The sequence below is a fragment of the Chlamydotis macqueenii genome, chromosome 8 (assembly GCF_036417535.1).
Source record: "Chlamydotis macqueenii isolate bChlMac1 chromosome 8, bChlMac1.mat, whole genome shotgun sequence".
Classification (NCBI taxonomy): Eukaryota; Metazoa; Chordata; class Aves; order Otidiformes; family Otididae; genus Chlamydotis; species Chlamydotis macqueenii.
The window spans coordinates 34,275,434-34,289,106 of NC_141563.1; the positions used below are offsets into that span (position 1 = coordinate 34,275,434).

At 38.8% G+C, this 13,673-nt stretch overlaps 1 protein-coding gene across 6 annotated transcripts in view; it reads left to right on the top strand.

The window, feature by feature from the left end:
- FGGY (FGGY carbohydrate kinase domain containing) overlaps positions 1-13,673 on the top strand; it is a 302,075-nt gene that overhangs the window by 194,476 nt on the left and 93,926 nt on the right. The gene's annotated exons all lie outside the window — the stretch shown is intronic.

The following is a 13,673-nucleotide window of genomic DNA, read 5'->3' on the forward strand; positions in this document are numbered from 1 at the left end:
GTCCATCTGGTTGCTGTGTGTACCTTTCAGGGCTTATAATTTCTGTGAGATCTCTGGGGAAGGGCAGATGTTTTCTTGGGTGTGGTGTTAGTGCCCAGCACTGTAGGACCCTAATTCCTCCTAGGAACTTCTGTTGCAATAAATATTACTAATAACAGCGAGAGAGCAAGCAGATCTTAAGAACAAATGATTGTATTCTCTAGTGGTTGTCGAACCTGTACAGCACTACAGTCTGAATTCCTGAGATGAAAATTTTCAGCCTCCTCTGCAACTTTAGTATGCAACGAGAATGTATGGAGGAGGCTTAAAAGGAAGTTAGGAGGGAGTATATAGGAGCTTAGAGTGAAATAACGGGGTTCCTGTCTACTGTCCCTCATGGATGCCTTAATTTAGAGGGCAGTGTTATTGAGAGAAGGGAAAGAGAAGGATGGGGTAAGAGTAATGCTGTGGGTTTAGTGTTGTGGTGCTGTCAGCTGGTGTCAGGCTCTCGTGGCTTGCGGTGGACTTTGGGGCTGTCTAAACTCAGTGAAGCTCAGGTTTTTCTTTGGAAGTACGTCTGAAAGGGGAGGGTACGGTGGTACCTTGGTCCTGTGTGGCTTTGGCTTCGTGTTCTTAGCTGTAACTTTCTGGAGATGAGGTAGATAATCTCTCATTAAAAAAAAAAAACAAAAACAAAACAACAAAACAAACAGCTGGAGATTATACTCAAAAGTAGAGCTGACTATATTTTTACTGGCAAGTTTGTTTCCTTAGGGATGATATATTGCTTATTCAAAAACTTTTCGATTATAATGATGAATGTTGTGAGAGAGAAAGGAATGTTGGGCAAAGACTTTCTGGACAAAGTCTTCCCCCACTCTTTGGTTGTGAGTCTTCTGTTTTGGATAAAATAGTTCCTTGTACATCCTCCTTTGCTGCCTTAATGTGCTCCCCCAAGTTAAGCCCATTGTTTTGGCTCTCGTGGAATGTCTTGTAGGGTAATAAAACAGAAGAAAGACAGGAAAATAAGGACAAGAAATGCTTTGTTGGCATCAAACATATTTTTTTTTTCTTCCTCTACTCTCCCCCATGCACACCTGTTTATTGGGAATTTCCTTCTAGTTTGGTGAAGTAAAGTAATTTGTCCTGCATATGCTCATAACACCAGGGGAGTGTGAATTTGTCAAGTATAAGGTTCTTACCACCTTTTCTCCCTTTGAGCACAAAGAAGCCTATTCACAGGGCAAGACACAGTGTTACTCATTGTGAATCATACATAACTTGGCCCTGATAAAAGAAAGATTTATTTTTTTAAATTTGTTTTGGTGATGGGGATTTTACCAAAATAACTGCAATTCCAAGGGCACTTTTATAGGAAAGACTTGTGCACGCATTGAAACTATTACTCTTACTTTAATTTTGTAAGAGACTCTTTAAAACATTTTATATGCATTTAACATTTAAAAACTATGTGTAGTCTATTTTAGTTCAATAAGATTACTCAGTGCACAAAGTTAAGTAGTGTGTGAGATCAGGATTTGAAGTATTTGAAAAGCAGTTCTTGGTGTGTGTTTCTGAGTATGAAATCGTTTGTCCTTCACCTTTGATTCTGCTGGCTTGAACTGCTTTGTAGCCAAGTTTTTTTTCCAGTGGAGGTATAATAAACAGTAACTATTTCTTACCTGAAAGTGGAGACTCAAAGATATTCTGAGACCGTCTTTGAAATTGCTATATATCTCACTAAACAGCGTCCACCCATCGATTGCAAAGGGTAAGTTCCAAATCACTGGTTCCCATTGCTCTGGGAAGATTGTGGCCTGTAATATTCCGTATTAAAAATAGTTATTTTTTATTATTTCTCTTTTGGGTTGATGAAAGACCATTGAATTGTTCTGAATGATCCACACGGCTGACTATTCTGCATTACAAGTTGTTAGAGACAGCTCTTTAGTTAAAAAATTTAAAACTTTGCAACTTCCCTGCTCCTGTCCCCTAAGGTTGCAGCAATCAATATTGATTTTGCCACTTGAGTACTCAGTTCTCTTATTTCAGAAATGCTGTTGTGGAGAAAGAGAGAGCTGGTTTTTCACAGACATGTTAGCAATGCTTCTCAGAGGCTCAGCACTTTTACTCATGGTGAGTGTGACTCACTACTCTCTTCTACCCACCATCTATAACCTCTGGTAACTTTTCCTTTATATGGTATTTTGGCTAAACCTATCTTAATAAAATATAAATGCCTGTCTGGTTTGGCTACAGGTTACTGATTATGAATGGAGAATTCTTAATCAGAGATGCACATCTGCACTTTTATTGTGTTTCTGAAGTCTCATGAAGGGTTACATTGCAGATAAGAATGTGGCTGAGCTGTTAAATTCGGTAGAATTCGCAGGCAAATTTCTCAAAGGTCACGTGTATTTAGATCCAGTGTTCTGTTTCAGGGCCACTTTCAATCATAAGCAACTCACTGAAAGATTAGCTAGTTGCTACTGGATTTACATGGTTTAAAATGAGCTGTAACCAAAGAGAGATTAAACCTGAAGAAGAGGATTTGGAAACATAGGGAAGAATGTCAGGCTGACATTATTGGGGTAGATAGAGAGTGCCCAACATGATGCTATAAGCCACCTCCAAAAATTACCAAAAAATGTTGGAACAAACTGAATATTTGTGCAGATTTTTTTTCTTATATAATTACACTCTAGATATTTTAATCATTGGAAAAAGTAATGTGTTACCTAGTATAGACTTCGTCTCATATATGAATGTTGACCCAAATAATTTTCCTGTAGAAATACTTGTCCCATCACTCTTGAACTGCTAGCCATCACGACAGAGAAAATGGTGTAATGGAGATGTTTCATATACTTTTGGAGGTCTTCTGTAAATGATGTCCTTTCAACAGGTCTCAGGATTATGAGTTTGTTCAGGTAAAACCAGTTTTTTAAGAAAGAAATTCATACTAATACAAGTGGTAGAGTGAAAGATAAATGTTTATTGTTCATAAAAAACATTTCTGGGAACCACATAACTAATATTAGGCTGTGTCTGTGAGAGAGTGATATCTTTTCAATATACAGTGTTTTTTCAACAGGAAAATACCTTGACAATATTTTTTTTCTTTCATTTATGAGAAAGAGGCTATTCCTTGGCTTGTGCACATTTAAATAGCTGACTCTTTATGTTAAGCCATGATTAAGTCCTTAAAGTTTATTTGTAACCTGTTCCCAGGTGCGTATCTTTAGGGCTAGAAATGGCTCTGTTCCACTGATTTAAATGCAGAGAACTCCTCTGATGTTAGTGGGGTTCAGGCAGAGTACGCTGGGATGAATAGAAGTGGAGTCTGGTCTGTTGCTGAGTTGCAGGGATAGAAGTTTGCAATAAAACATTAAAGCTAGGAAGGTGCTTTTAACTCCAAGAATCTGGATTCAGGTCTCTGCTCTGTTATGTCCTCTGTGTGATTTGGAGACATGAATTAAATTTGCATCTTTGGAGATGTTCAGGCCACTGAATACCTTTGAGGATTTGATTTTTCATCTGTTAAACTGATATGTACATACACGCTTACGAGGTTGCTTACTTTTACCCCTGTGAGGTATTTAATCCCTCTGGTTAGAGGAGTCCTCACCAAATATTTCGTCCAGATAGGCTGGAAACTTTGCAAAGAGAGAGAGTTTGGAAAAGGACCTTATGTTTAGAGTCCCTGTTGAAAAAACAAACTGATGTGAGTGAAATGATTATCTGAAGGATGCCTGTGTCTTTTTACAGGATTGGGCAATCCTGGTTGATGAGATGTGGTAACTGGAGCAGCACAGACACCAGATTCCCGGGGCCAGCTGCCCTGCCCTTCCTTCCTCGCCTTGCCATGACTAATCTATACCCCTTGGCTGGGATTCTGGTGTTTGGCTGCTTCTTGTTTATATTTTGTGCCTGCTTCAAAGGATGGGTGGTCTAAAAATTAGGCTTCTCTCTGGAAAGAAAGGGGCTAGGGAGTATTTCAGAAAGCTTTCGTGATTAGCACTGCAGCCCATGTGGCGGTGACAGTATCCTGAGTTGCACTCGGGTTTTGTGTCTTGTTTGTGAAATGAAACTGAAGACTTCAGACTTGCAGACTTGTTTGGAGAAGTCTCTGGAGAAGGGAGAATTATCTTGAAGGACTGGATGGGAGGAGAGGGATGCTGTTTTTGTGGATTGGACAAACAAAGTACCATGAATTTCTTGTTATGGAGCCAAAAGCAAGTGTCCCTGTGACGCTGTCTCTGCCAAAGGAGAGAATTCCACTTCTATCAGGCCTTTAAATTCAAAACATGTTCTTTGGAGACACACAGACTGATCTAGGGTAAGAAAACAGGGAACATGTAGCTGGAAAAGTTATCAGGATGGTGAAGGGCAGGTGCAATGTGGGCCATTACTGTTAGATTTTTTTTTTTTTTTTTTTAAATTTAAAAACGACCATGTCCTTGAGTCTACAGAGTAATCTGAAAGAGTTCTCTGTGCTAAATAAGAAAATTGTTAGCAGGTCTCATTAATGTTAGCCAGGAAGCACACAGGCAAACAGGAAGCTTTAGCTATTGTTATTGTACAAATGCCCTTTACAGAATATTAGCAAAAGAAGCTTAATGTGTTTTCCACAAGAACAGGAGCCCTTCATAGTGTCTAACTGTATCTGCATAGTGAAGAAAAACTGCATTGTCCCTTTCCAGCAGCTTTGACATACATTGAGACATTGCATTTCAGAGACTGGCATTCAGATCTTCAAATATTTACTACTGTGATTATTTTTTTTTAAGATGTTAGGATTGTTAATTAGCTGTGACAGTATCTAGCCCTTAGTTTTCTATTGTGTTCATTTAATGCCGAAAAAAAAGAAGTCAGCTAGGTCAGTGTAGAAAGGATTGGGGGCAGGCGCGGTAGTAGATGTATTACTGGCAGCCTGCCACGGAGACAGTGAACTCTGCGCCAACCATGAAGTCATTTTGAACTCAGGGAGTCTCACTAATCCAAGTCAATGTGTCTTAATCTGACAAAGCAAAGGCTGCTTGATAAGCAACCCTCGCTAGAAATGCTGTTAAACGGGGGTGTTTGTAAGTTTAGATTGTGGCCGAGAAATGTGGTGATATGAAAGGAATCATCTTGTTTTTGGGTTCTTCCTCCCCCAGGCCCAAAGGCAGGCTTGGCTCCCTTCTCCCCTGCCGTTCGGGCTGTGCGGTGGCTTGATGTGAAATTTGAGAAACATATGTAGTTTTCTATTTCAGGAAAATGATCTCAGGGATTGAATGTGTGTTTTGTTGGCTGTTAAGCTCTGATCTTGCCTAGTGTGGTAGCTTGAGAGTGTGTGTGTGTGTGTGTGATGGTTAAGACATTCTCCAGTGCTTTAAAAAAAAAAGAAAAAAAAATCAGAGTTCATATATTCATACTGTTAAAGGTCTTATTTCTTCAGTCTCAAAATGCAACATCCTACATCATAAGAAGCCTCTTAAATAAATATACTATGTACATCAGAAAATGTTTCTTTTATTTTTCCATAACAGTCATTAACATTTACTTGAGCTGATGAGTGGTGCACACACAAAGTTTCCCATCGAAGCAAAGGAGCTGTGTTTAAACAACCCTTTCATTGTTGATCCTGGGCAGAAGCAATATATATATATATATATATGAACACGGTAATTATTAGCTTCTCTGAGGGTCAGATAATAATCTCCCCTTAATAAAGTTTGTAAAGACATGGCTGGGAGTCTTTGAGATCCGGCTTGCTGACTTGCTAACTCATGGTGGGACTGGGTAACTCTGCTTCACTGAAGCTGGGGCAGAGGCAGGAGGAGTATCGAAGGAGGTTGTGGTGTTATGGCTTCAAATTCTGAGGAAAGACAAGGCAGAAACCACAAAGGAGCTTTTCCGTTCTCATCTCATTTTTTTACAGTCATCTCTTCAGATATGGGCTGGGTGTTCAGGGAGCGTATGTTTCTTTTGCATTAGCTTCTGTGAGCGCCATCAGGGATCAGACCATGAGGGTCTGATGTAAACAGGCATGTTGTAAACAATCTGTCACCTTCTTTGGACTCTTCCTTGTGTGGAACACCATGGAAAGCCCCATGCGAAGCCCTTGTCCCTTTTGAGACTGGGTCTCTGTTCAGCAAGAGCTGGGTAACAATTGCTTTCTTGCATGAATTTGAACCAGATAAGAAAATAGCCACGTTTATGAACTCCTGGGTCATCTACATCCCCAGCAGTGTTTCAGGGTGCACATATATAATGCATGTATTCACAGTAAATTCTTAAAAACCACCCCCTGAAAACAATAACATTCCAGGAGTCTTCTCATGCAGTGCAGGAAAAGAAAGCTATGTAGCATGAAGTCTGTGCGTTGTATGTGTACATACAGTGCTTGAAAGTATTAAAACTCACTTAAATTTATTATTCCATAAGGAGCTCTATCTTTTTTTAAACCTTTATTCTTCTGTAATATCTTGCATATGAAAGAGTCTTAATAAATTTAGCCTTAAAATGCTCTTCCTAAGTAAGAAGGTAGCATTATTATTTTATAGATGGGAAAATAGCTGTATCATTTGAAAGGTAACATTTTCCTAAGTGTTTAGCTGGGCATCCAGCTTTCTGTCTAACTTGCAGTGAGAATGAGGTGTCCTATTCCATAGGCATTTTCACAGGTCACACTATAAATTATTTATTCTGGACCAATTCTTCCTCCAGACTTCCCAAACAAATGCTTTTCACCACTCAAATGTCCTGTCCTTTTCACTGTAATACATGGTTATAACAACAGTCCTGGCCTGGAAGGCAGTTTACTTACACGTTTGCTTTGTTTTTGTTGGCTGGCTATCTAAATCTGTTTAATGTTAGTGACTTGCACTGGAAATTCTCATCGTGCTTTAGGATGACACTGATGGTGGCAGGGTTGATTTACATTATCTCTTTAAAATAGCATTAGCTTGCATAGGACTTTTTCTCTTACTTGTTTTAACACTCATATTACCCAGAGAGGAGCCTTTTAATTGTGAAATGTAAATACCCTGATAACACAGACTTCAAAAGAAAATTATTCTTTGTCCATACCGATTATGCCAACTCTGTAACCTTTAAGAGTGTACTTCTATGCGTGACCTATCGTTAGCCTATAAAAATAATCATAGATCAATGATACAGTGCTTTCAAGAATGTGTCTAAGGAAAGCAGACACTTCTGCGTGTTCTGTTGTTTCTTCATTGTGATAGACCAGCTGCTGCTTGAACTGTAAGAAAAATCTGGTTATTGATTTGGTGTCCTGCCTGGCTGTGCCTTCTACTTACACTGAGACAATGAACGCTTTTACTGTAGCTTGCAAATTGATGTTGCCAGATAGTGAGCCTGGTATTATATAAATATATAATGTGTTATATGAAATCACCAAGGATTTGTTTTTTCCTTCCCCTGTTCTTTATTTCAGTGCCATTCCATTAAGCTGCTCATTAGATGAAAGGTTGTAATTCAGTCTTCACTGGATGAAATGTATATGCGCTTGCGGAATCAAAGGCATTCCATGAAAGGTTGTTTATTTTCTTACTACTTTCTTTAATTAAATTTTGATGGTAGGATACTGACTGTCTGACTTGAGAGGAATGGATGAAGCAATGATGATTGCGGTGTGATAGAGCAAGGATGGCTGAAGTTACGCTTGTTGCTTGTCAGACCCTGTGTGCATAGGAAACATGTAGTACACGTTTTTAGGATGAAGGAAATAACTGTCTTTTATTCACTGTAGTTTGAAACTTACAGTTTTGAAACTTACAAGTTAAAAATATACTCTCCTCTCTCTCTAACCTCATTTTCCATGGTGAGTTCTTTTTTCTGAGGGATGAGCGCAGTAAGGTGTTTTTATATTTAATTAAAATTGATAAGAGGAGGGAGAACATGCCATAAAATACACAGAAAACTATTTTCCTGTACTTTCCGTCTTGTGAGATTCTCTCCATGAAACTGTACTTGGGAGTTTCTGATGCTGGTTTATCATTGTGTATAAAATACCTACTACAGGCTCTTTTGAGAAAAAGCAGTGTTATGATACAATTTTTATTTTAAGAAAAAATTGAATGTGCTTCTTGTCTTAATGGAAAAACGAGGTGTGATGTTGTCCATAGTTCCTTGAACACGGCATCTGTATGCAAAGTCAATGCTCCATAGTGCTTTCATCTCCCTATAAAGAAGGGAAAATCGGGAATGTGTAAGAGCGTGATACGCTATCGACAGCTCTTCATGTTTGTCCCATCCCCTGCCGTTCTTGCCGCCCCTGCTTCCATCCCCCAAGCTCTGTAGGCATAGATGTGCAGTCTGGGTTTGGAAAGAGCAGCTGATGTCTCTTTCATCAACAGTATCTTTCATATGTCTTACTGGGTAATGCTTGCGCATGATATATATAATTTGAATGTGTATCTCTAAGCCAAATTAGAGTTCTTCAGTGTTCACCATTCCTCATGCTGATGCCACACTAGCACCAGGTATGAATATAACAGGGAAGCTCTCTGGAGGGATTCCAGTTGGTTTGAGACTTCCTGGTTTTGTGTACTTTGTCCTGTAGCAAGTCTTCATTTTGTGTGTCAGGACAGTTCATAAACAGATGTTGAATCTCAACGTGGTGCCTGAAACTTCCTGCCATTTCTGACCTGCCTGTAACAACACAGACAATCCTTATTTACACCGGTTAGCTCCACCGGTAATCTATCTAAGTAATTTCCTATTAACTCTTTCAGGTTATGTCTCTTTAAATGTGGATCAAAGGAAAGTTATGCCTACTAAAATGTTAAGAGTCAAGAGATTTCTAATTGCCTGACCCATCAGGAGACTTATTAATTAGTTAAAGTAGATGCTTTGGCACAAGCAGAATAATAGGGAGAGAAAGAAGGAGGGAGAGGACAAAGAATGATGTCTAAAATGACATGGCACGAATTACGCTGTAACTGGGATAGCTGCTGTGCTGATGGAAATTACTTCAGTCTCATCTCTAAGGCTTCATCCTTGGTTTATCTGAAAGGGCCTCTATTTGTGTGTGTGTGTTTCTGTTTATGCACACATATGTGCGTAAAACAGGGAATACAGTTTTACTTTATTAAATATGAAACTCTGCTTGGAGGAATATTGCTCAAGAAAACCACATCAGGCCAAGCTTTTGAAAATGCAAACTGGTTTAGAGAAAGCATTTTAATATATTCAAGCCTCAAGCCATCTACCTCTGCTCCTGAGAGCTCTACCTGAAAACTTCCAGGGCTGAATAATTTAAGGTTTGGGGTTTTTTAATCTTTCTGCAAGAAATACTAGTCTGATGTTTTATTTTCTTAAAGTCTGAACTCCACATAACTTTTTTTCAGAACTGTTTATCCTCACTCCAGACATGAACCTTGGAAAGGTGGCAGAAAAAACAAACAGCTGCTGTGTTTTTGGGCAGTCTGCATTCCTTTAAACACTCTGAGATCAGACTTGTGCTGAGATTTTCAAATTGTTTGTCCTAGGGCTTAACCACTTTCACTCCTGCTTAAAAGTCAGTGAGTTTGCCATACCGGTGCTTGTGAGAGCTGTCATGCAGAGCCTTAATGATTCAAGAACTATGAATATATGATGTGTTCTTAGGGCTTTTTATTATTGTTTCATTCCAGTTTCACCTACCTCCCTAATCATCTTTCCATTTTTTTACTCCAAACTTTTAAAAACTTATTTTGCTTAAGATATTCTAGGGAATTTTGTGTTCATTTTGGTTTGGGGTAAATTTGATGGGTATGAAAATGTTATTAATGGACCAGTGTGGAGGTAATGAAAAAAGACTGTCACATTCCCAAGGCCCAGAGTCAGAAATTATCATCTCCAGGCTTGGGTTTCTTTCCTTCACAAGTGGGAGGTGGGAAGAAGAGCCATCGGTTCTGTGGAAGTGTTGTGTGCCTTCTTTGTGAAGGTCTCCAGAATACGTTCTGGGGAACTTGATGTAAGAGGTGGAAGAGTCAGGACAATGCAGGATGTGTGGTGAACTCCTAAGGAAGTATTTAATGGTTGAGGCCTTCATGTGGGTTTGCCTGTGGGAGAGACATGAAGGTGCTAGCAGCCTAAATACCAAGCATGTCTTGCAGTTCCCTTGCTATCCAATTTGTGGAACTTCCCTGAGTAAAGGGATTGGTTGTGCCAGATCACTATTTTTGTGATATGGCTTAAATATATTGGGCAGGATGCTGAGACCAAATGTGTGTTTACTAGCAACTAGAGTTAATGGAAAAACAAAGCAGTCAATCCGGTTCTGAAGGGCTTTTCAGTTAACCATGCTCGTTCTTTTCTTTGGGCCCTTTTCCAGCAAAGCACTTAGGCACGTGCTTAAAGTTAAAGCGTGTGCTTAAGTGCTTTACTGGTCTGGGTCCTTTATTTGCTATCCAAGCATGTTGGTATGAACAGGCTGTTGGTTGTATGAACTGTTCTTCTTACACTGTTCTTTTTTCTCCTCTGAACTTTTTATCTGTTTACGGCCCAGAAAGATACTTTGTGATTTCACTATGACACAGGTAACAATTTGCAAATAATTTGTAGGTTATTGATTGGGATTAATTGGCACAGATTATGAAGAAATTGTGTATTTGGAAAAATCAAGGTCAGTCCACCCAGAGAAGTTTTCATCTGATGCTCCAGCTGAAGGAGTGGCAGCCCTTGTCATACGCCAGGAGCATCTTCAGACGGTTAAGGTAGTGTGGATCTAGCCCATGGTGTGACATATTAGCCCTTCTTCCAGAAAACTGTCTCTAAGTAACTACTGCCTTTTAGGTGGCGTTTGCTGTTCTTTTTTTGATCTAGATGTAGATGTCTTTGTTTGTTTATTTGGTTTTCGTTACTGCAGGAGAACTCAGTTAAATTGAGACCTTAGGATTTCTGTCTGCGTTTTGCAGCATTGGATGTTGGCCTTTCACCTTTAGAGCCATCTTAGAACATCAGCAAGTAATTTTCTTTGTCGAGGTGCAAACCACTTTACACTAAGGAAAATGGCTTAATTATGCAGAATGTACAGCCTGATATTGCTGACTTAATTGCTGGAGTTAGTAAGGACTATCTATATAGAATAAGTCAAGCACAATCCTGCAGTTGTTTAGGCAAACAAGTGACTTACATAAATGCTTCAGTTGACGTCAAAGACATTATTCGTTCGGGTCGGGTTACTCACGCTTAAGTCTTTGTAGAACCAAGTTCATAGATAGGTAGTAGTTTGCAAAATTGCATTAAGAAAATTGTTCTTAAATTTCTCTTACATAAAAACGTACAGAGTTTCTATGGAGAATGATCTTTTTAATTTCATCACTTAACTTGGTAAAACACACAAATGTGGAAATTCTTTCTTTTTTTTTTTGTTAAAAAAGATACAAATAATTAAAGAGGGAATAAAGCAGTCTATTTTTTTCAGACATGTAACAGGGATTTTGAATTGACTTTTAGTCCATCTTTGTGCTTGCAGCGTTTGCAAGTATATTTTCTGCAAATATTGCATATAATTCAAGAGTCAAGAAAGGGTAAGAAATATTTTAGTGTTTTTACAACTACGTGAAAGGGTTCATTAGAGTTTAGAATAGTGGTAAACTCCACCCTTCTGGTTAAGTCATCACCTTTCACAGTGTTTAGTGTAAGGCAAGCTCGGGCATTACCTGGCTTACCTGGGAGGGTTAGCTCTGTCTCTGAGAGAGCTGCGGATGTTCATTCCCAGGTGAAGTTGTTTTTAAGATTTAAATTAATGTACAAACCATTGATGTCCATCTTCCTTGTGTAACAGGCTAAAGTATCTGAAATTTGAACAGTAACATCTTTCTTTTAGCCACTCTTCCAAGAACCCATGGATTGTTTTGCTTGATAGTCACAAGTCCAAGTGGAGGTTCATTTTGTCCTGTCCCTTCTCTTTTACAATGGCAGCCGTAATTGTTTCAGAGGTAAAAAAGGGGAGAGGAATCCTAGGGTTGACAACCTGTTAACTTCCTTCTGGGAATAGTTCTTTTAAATCATGCTTGGTTATGAGGGTTTATGTTCCCTTATGTTATTTCTCTCTGCTGTTACTAGTGGAAGCAGTCTAGATATCCATGTAATGTACTGTTTTTCTTTTTCCTGCTAAGGCTTTGGTCCCAGCAATGCTCATACCCTTTTTCAGTTTCATGATGATTGCTTGTTTTGTTTGAATGTCTTTCTTGCTGTATTCTGAAGAATAATGACACCTGGTTTATCTACTCTGTAGCCTTCCTTATTTTCTGTATTGATGACCCATTCCTCTCCCTACGGATGTAAATAAGCTGGTTTTTTTCATTCTTACTTTATGTAAATTTATGCATGCTTTTACTCACTTCTGTTATCCATTTCAGAACTCCTTATGGTTCTACTTGGTGGAGTTTTCTTTCTTTGGTTTGTGAAATCACACAGCTATCCAAATAATACCATTGATTGCCTTGCTTTTTGAGATTTGCTCTAAAATCTGCCCTCTCTTTACATGAATACAGTTCCAATGGACTGTAAACTTGAACCATCATCATTATTATTATTATTATTAAATATACTCTAGAAATAGGCACACTGTGATTAAAAAGATTAAAATACAAGCATACAATACAGCATATGATGAGTGTGAAATGAGCCATCTTGCTTTTCCTTTGATTTAAAATCAAGAATCTTTTTAAAACTTGGTACTAATGATTGTAAATTTTGACCAAATATATCTCGTATTTTGGAATGACTTAGAATTTTAAGAGTACATTGACTGAAGTGATTTTTGTGATGGGAGGTAGCAACACACCCGATTGCCTGTGTAGTGAGCTGTAACATGCATCTTTGATTCAGGTGCACACGGCAGCCGGATCCTGTCATCCTGGCTTGAGTAAAGACGTGAAGGTGTTTTGCCTGAGTAAAGAAGGAGGGCTTAATTTTGGAGTTTAGCATGTGAAATGGGATCAGTCTGCATCAAAATGTACTTATTAAAACTTTCTTTTATTGCAGTACTCTTGGCAATTTCCCTGCTTCTGTTCTGGTTTCACTTAGGCTTTGTCTGGCCACAAGTGCATGACAGCGTAGGTTCCAGTTCAGCAGAGTCTGACTAAGCTGGTAAAAACTCCCATTAGCTCTACTGACATTTCTTCAGGACTTCATACTCGTACATATGTTCAAGTACCATGCTAAATTAGCCTTTCAACAGTTTTCACATTAGGAACAGATACATTGTTTACTCACAAATTAGTAAAATATGTTTTTATCGTGAACTTGTGAAGAGATTTCTGGATTAATAGCTCTCTCTCTTAAAGTATCAATATTAGGATTGTAAGGGTGGGTTTTTTTTCCTCGCCACTCTAATTCTACTCAATTATGTAAAACCAGCATAAATCACATAATGAAGTGTAGCATTGCTCATGTGGAGATTTGTTTTACTAGCCAGTGTATAGAGAGTCAGTATCCACGTGGTTGCTGGCCAGGCATTGCCCTCAGCATCATGCCACGCTTTCTAAACCACTGTAAAAGTCCACGGTACTTTGTGCTCCCTAAACATGGATGTTGGTGGTGCATGTGCCCTGTTTACTTTTCCCACAGTAGAAGGATAAATTGTCATGGAGCTACTATATGCAATCTTCCTTTAGCCTGCTGATGCCAATCCTGTGGGATAATGAAGTCTAATACAGCTAGGAGATGTGAGGATACGTGTGGTCGTGTGA